General features: G+C 53.0%; 1 long non-coding RNA gene across 1 annotated transcript; it reads left to right on the top strand.

Moving 5' to 3' along the window:
- The first annotated feature begins 991 nt into the window (after positions 1–991).
- Positions 992–1668, top strand: LOC129046971 (uncharacterized). The gene is made up of 4 exons (XR_008508883.1): positions 992–1035; positions 1130–1300; positions 1384–1464; positions 1545–1668. It is a non-coding gene; the product is annotated as an uncharacterized LOC129046971 (long non-coding RNA).
- The last annotated feature ends 4332 nt before the right edge of the window (positions 1669–6000 follow it).

The raw sequence follows: 6000 nt of genomic DNA, 5'->3' as shown, positions 1-6000 counted from the left end.
GCATTCCCATGTCTTCCTCACACAAGGTCACCCACTGCACTCACAGGAATGCCATTTAACTTTGCTTTTCTCTAACCCAGGTGCCACTGATAATAAAGGTCACAGCCTTGGAATCAGGATGAAGCTGGAGCCTGAAGGAGCCAGGCACACTCAGGAGAGGGCAAGTAGCTGACTCGCTGGGATTTGGCCCACATAACTCTGTACTCATACTTTGGTTTTGATTTTCTTTATTGTAGCTGACCGAGAGAGGCTAAGAGGCGATCACGGGGCCCTCCGAGGCAGACTCATTTCAGGTGCAACGTGGATTCACATCACCAATCATCCAAAAGATAAGTCAGGGGCCACGGCCCGGAGATGGGAGAGTAGCGGGTTGGGAGTTCTTGGGATAGATTGAAAAATTAGCAGAGGGAAAAGCAATCTTCTCCAAAAGGCCTCTTAGGACAGCTCAAGGGAGAGACTCCACATTTGATGGCAGCGTGCAGGTGGGCAGGGCAGAGCAGTTCCGGTCCACGTCATGTTGTCTGGTGTACCGTGTTACCTAGTGTGTCTTTGGGGTCCCTTTGGTCAGATATCTCTCCCTTTTCCCCTCGAGGCTCTCACCACAAGCCTAACGTGTCATGTTTAACGTCCCCCGGTTTGTCGCGTTCGGTGTCACGGGTGTCTGCACGCGTTTGTGCCGGAGCTGCTCTGCCCTGCCGCATAACCTGCTGCAACAGGAGAAGTCCCGGGGACTTGGAATTTGTAATGTGGCGTGTAGTTGGACTCTAGGTGGGATTTGTCGATGGACACAAGATATCTGGAGCTCTTAAGTTATCCCGCAGCCCTTTGACTTTTGTCCTAACTCTTTTTCAGATTCAGATAGATTAAATCTATGCCAGAGGGCCCCATCCCGGGTGAGGGGTTTCTCCCGAGCAGGTGAGGCACCATTTGTCTCTGCCGAGGAAGTGTAAATGGTGTCTGTGTTACAGCACTGTTCTTTGTCTTTCTTTTTAGGAAGTCAAAGCAGAGAGCAGCAGTCAAGGCTGAGTGGGCAAGGTGAGCATTGAGTAGCGTACAGAAGCAGTGGTTATTGCTCAAGTCTCACTCTCTGGTGCAACTACAAGCATCCATTCTCGTTTGTGCAATTTAGGCAATCGACTCGGCGTATGTCCGGCCCCTGTCACCAACCGGCCGATGCACCGGGTTTCCTGCAAATATGAGCTCCATGGAAGTATTACAGGACTCCGTGATGATGAAGCCTTCAAATTTTCTATTTCACGGTCCCATCCGAGGAGCCCTCGGGAGCGGCCGAGGAGTTGCGGTGAGCGGAGGAGGTAGGGAGGAGGGGGGAGGCTCAACTCAGGTCACAGCAATGGCAAATCACCTCGTCTCCACTTTACCCAGGCGCACCCTGCGACAACGGCGTCGGCCTCCAAGCGAGCCCGAAGCGTGCAGCCCGAGGAGCCGAGCATTCTTAGGAGAAGGGTGAGTAGCAGACTTGTCGTGTTTTGGCTGCCATGCTGCTAAGATCGTGCACTCACGTTTGGTTTCCTTTCTCTTGGCAGACTAAGAGAACAATAGCCCGTGTCAGCAGGGACTTCCCAGACGGTGCATCCGCTTCCTATCGAAGCTGACACGCATCGGCACACCCACCCGTCCGAGAGATAAGTAGAGGGCTGCAACCCACATAGGGGCTGAAAGTGGGGTGCTGGGTTGGGACTCTCTGGGGGGGGGGGTGTTGAGTCAGCTCTGGAGATGAGGGTAGCCAAGAAGTGGGCCCTTAGGCCCATAAAAGGAAAGTCTCACTTTTGATCACAGTGCTGAGGTGCACAGGGCAGAGCAGTCCCGACGTGTATCGTGTCACTTGTCTATCGTGCATTATGTGTTGTTTGCATATCTCGGGTCTTTTACCTTAGGCCTTTGAGGGGCCTAGCAGAAACCCTGGCATCATTCTTAGCATCTGTGATCTCAGCATTCCTTGCCCCGGCACCCAGGCCATAGATGCGATTCTGATACCTGTCTGAGCTCCGCAATCAAAAGTTCTCTCTTTGGAAGCATCCAGTCAGATGTCTTGTCTTGTCAGGTCTTTTTCTGAGCTGTATGGATAGCTATGCCCTGCCAGGATCCATTATGGTGGATTAGGACTTGTAAGAATCTGATGTTAGGGAGAGGATTCTGACCATAGGATTCCTGGGCATTCATCTTTGCAGTTCTTGAAATAAATCATTCAGTTAGGATCTTCTTCCTCCAGGGTTCTCTGAGCCTCACCATCTCACCATCGGTCTCACCTCGATCATCTCCTTTTGCATTCTCTCAGTCCTTGCAGCCATTTTCCTCTCCAAGGGATTTCCGTCCGTGTCTCATGCCCATTGTTTGTCACGTCCCGTCCATCCCGTGTCACCGGTGTACGCACGCATTTGTGCCGGAGCTGCTCTGCCCTGCCGCATAGCCTGGTGCAGTAGGAGAAGTCCCGGGGACTTGATGTTTGTAATGTGGGGTGTAGTTGGACTCTAGGTGCGATGTGTAGATGGACACAAGATATCTGGAGCTCTTAAGTTATCCTGCAGCTCTTTGACTTTCATCCTAACTTTCTTTCAGGTGCAGAAGGATAAAATCCAGGGCAGAGCCCCCCATCCCGGGTGAGGGGATTCCCCCGAGCAGGTGAGGCACCATTTGTCTCTGCTGAGGAAGTGTAAATGGTGATTGTGTTACAGCACTGTTCTTTGTCGTTCTTTTTAGGAAGTAAGTCCAGACACCAGTAGTCAAGGTGAGCAGTGGAGAGAAGTAGTTGTTATTGCTCAGCTCTCAGTGTCTGGTGCAGCTCTAAGTTTCCATTCTCTTTTTTTGTGGTTTAGGCAATCCACTCGGAGCCTGCCGAGCCCCCGTCACCAGCCGGCCGATGCACCGGGTTCCCTGCCCGTGTGAGCCCTGTGGATGCGTTACAGGACCTGGTGATGAAGCCCAGAACTTTTCTATTTCAAGGTGCCATCCAGGTGGCCTTCAGCACCTGCCAAGGAGTTGGGGTGAGTCGGGGAAGTAGGGAGGAGGAGTGATGGTCCCCTCAGGTTTCAGCCATGCCAAATCACCTCATCTCCTCTTAACCCAGGCACCCCCTGTGACGACGGCCTCGGTCTCCGAGCGTGCCCGAAGCGTGTGGCCCGAGCAGCTGAGCGTTCTTAGGAGAAGGGTGAGTAGCAGACTTGTGGGGTTTTGGCCGATGGGCTGCCGAGATTGGGCACTGATGTTTGGTTTTCTTTAATACAGCTGTCTAAGAGACACCAGCCCGGTGCCAGCAGGACCTTCCCGGCTGACGAGGTGGCCTTTCTTCACACCCGAGACCGGCATCCCCAGCTGTGCGAGAGATAAGTAGAGGGCCACGACCCACAGAGGGGATGAAAGCAGGGTGCTGGTTTGGGAATTACTGGGAGGGGTTTTTCAGTCCACTTCGGAGGTGGCGGTGTCCCTGAAGCGGCCCCTTAGGCCCCATAAAAGCAAAGCCTGACTTTGGATCACAGTGCTGAGGTGCGCAGGGCAGAGCAGTCCTGGTGTGTATTGTGTCACTTGTCTTTTGTGTTTTATGTGTTGTTTGCATATGTCATGTCTTTTCCCTGAGCCCTTTGAGGGGCCTGTCAGAAACCCTGGCATCATTGTTAGCATCTGTGCTCTCTGCATTCCTCGGCCTGGCACCCAGGCCATAGAACTTTTGACTCGGGATCTCAGACAGGCATCAGACTCTCTTGTCTCTTTAGAAGCATCCGGTCGGATGTCTTTTCAGGTCTTGTTCTGAGCTGTATGGACAGCTATGCCCCGCCAGGATCCATTATGGCGGACTTGGACTTGAAAGAACGTGAGGGCAGGTAGAGGCTTCTGGCCGTAGGATTCTCGGGCATCCATCTTTGCAGTTCTTGGAATAAATCATTCAGTTAGCATCTTCTTCCTCCAGGTTTCTCTGAGCCTCATCAGCTCACCATCGGTCTCGGTCATCTCCTTTTGCATTCTCTCAGTCCTCGCAGCCATTTTCCTTGCCAGGAGATTTCTGTCTGTGTTGTGTCCCCGTTGTTTGTCATGTCCTGTCTGTCCTGTGTCACGGGTGTGCGCACACACATTTGTGCCGGAGCTGCTCTGCCCTGCCGCATAGCGTGGTGCAATATGAGAAGTCCCGGGGACCTGGACTTTGTAATGTGGGGTGTAGTTGGACTCTAGGTGGGATTTGTAGATGGACACAGGATAGCTGGAGCTCTTAAGAGCCAGACTGTTGCAGGATAACTTGTCCTAACTTTTTTTTCAGATTCAGATGGATTAAATGTGTGCCAGAGGGCCCCATCCTGGGTCAGTGGTTTCCCCCAACCAGGTGAGGCACCGTTTATCTCTGCAGCAGAAGTGTTTGTGGTGACTCTGTTACAGCTCTGTTCTTTGTCTTTCTTTTTAGGAAGTAAATCTGGGTACCAGCAGTCAAGGTGAGCAGTGGAGAGAAGTAGTTGTTATTGCTCAGCTCTCAGTGTCTGGTGCAGCTCTAAGTTTCCATTCTCTTTTTTTGTGGTTTAGGCAATCCACTCGGAGCCTGCCGAGCCCCCGTCACCAGCCGGCCGATGCACCGGGTTCCCTGCCCGTGTGAGCCCTGTGGATGCGTTACAGGACCTGGTGATGAAGCCCAGAACTTTTCTATTTCAAGGTGCCATCCAGGTGGCCTTCAGCACCTGCCAAGGAGTTGGGGTGAGTCGGGGAAGTAGGGAGGAGGAGCGAGGGTCCACTCAGGTTTCAGCCATGCCAAATCACCTCATCTCCTCTTAACCCAGGCACCCCCTGTGACGACGGCCTCGGTCTCCGAGCGTGCCCGAAGCGTGTGGCCCGAGCAGCTGAGCGTTCTTCGGAGAAGGGTGAGTAGCAGACTTGTGGGGTTTTGGCCGATGGGCTGCCGAGATCGGGCACTGATGTTTGGTTTTCTTTAATACAGCTGTCTAAGAGACACCAGCCCGGTGCCAGCAGGACCTTCCCGGCTGACGAGGTGGCCTTTCTTCACACCCGAGACCGGCATCCCCAGATGTGCGAGAGATAAGTAGAGGGCCACGACCCACAGAGGGGATGAAAGCAGGGTGCTGGTTTGGGAATTACTGGGAGGGGTTTTTCAGTCCACTTCGGAGGTGGCGGTGTCCCTGAAGCGGCCCCTTAGGCCCCATAAAAGCAAAGCCTGACTTTGGATCACAGTGCTGAGGTGCGCAGGGCAGAGCAGTCCCGACGTGTATCGTGTCACTTGTCTTTTGTGTATTATGTGTTGTTTGCATATGTCATGTCTTTTCCCTGAGCCCTTTGAGGGGCCTGTCAGAAACCCTGGCATCATTGTTAGCATCTGTGCTCTCTGCATTCCTCGGCCTGGCACCCAGGCCATAGAACTTTTGACTCGGGATCTCAGACAGGCATCAGACTCTCTTGTCTCTTTAGAAGCATCCGGTCGGATGTCTTTTCAGGTCTTGTTCTGAGCTGTATGGACAGCTATGCCCCGCCAGGATCCATTATGGCGGACTTGGACTTGAAAGAACGTGAGGGCAGGTAGAGGCTTCTGGCCGTAGGATTCTCGGGCATCCATCTTTGCAGTTCTTGGAATAAATCATTCGGTTAGCGTCTTCTTCCTCCAGGTTTCTCTGAGCCTCATCAGCTCACCCTCGGTCTCCCCTCGGTCATCTCCTTTTGCATTCTCTCAGTCCTCGCAGCCATTTTCCTTGCCAGGAGATTTCTGTCCATGTTGTGTCCCCGTTGTTTGTCACGTCCTGTCCTGTGTCACGGGTGTCTGCACACACATTTGTGCCGGAGCTGCTCTGCCCTGCCGCATAGCCTGGTGCAATAGGAGAAGTCCTGTGGACTTGAAGTTTGTAATGTGGGGTGTGGTTGAACTCTAGGTGCGATGTGTCGATGGACACAAGTTATCTGGAGCTCTTAAGTTATCCTGCAGACCTTTGACTTTCGTCCTAACTTTCTTTCAGATGCCGATGGATAAAATCCAGGGCAGAGCCCCCGATCCTGGGT

Source organism: Molothrus ater, chromosome 1 (genome assembly GCF_012460135.2).
Source record: "Molothrus ater isolate BHLD 08-10-18 breed brown headed cowbird chromosome 1, BPBGC_Mater_1.1, whole genome shotgun sequence".
In the NCBI taxonomy this organism is placed as follows: Eukaryota; Metazoa; Chordata; class Aves; order Passeriformes; family Icteridae; genus Molothrus; species Molothrus ater.
The sequence above is the reverse complement of the archived record's forward strand: the minus strand, read 5'-3'. Positions and strand labels throughout refer to the sequence as shown.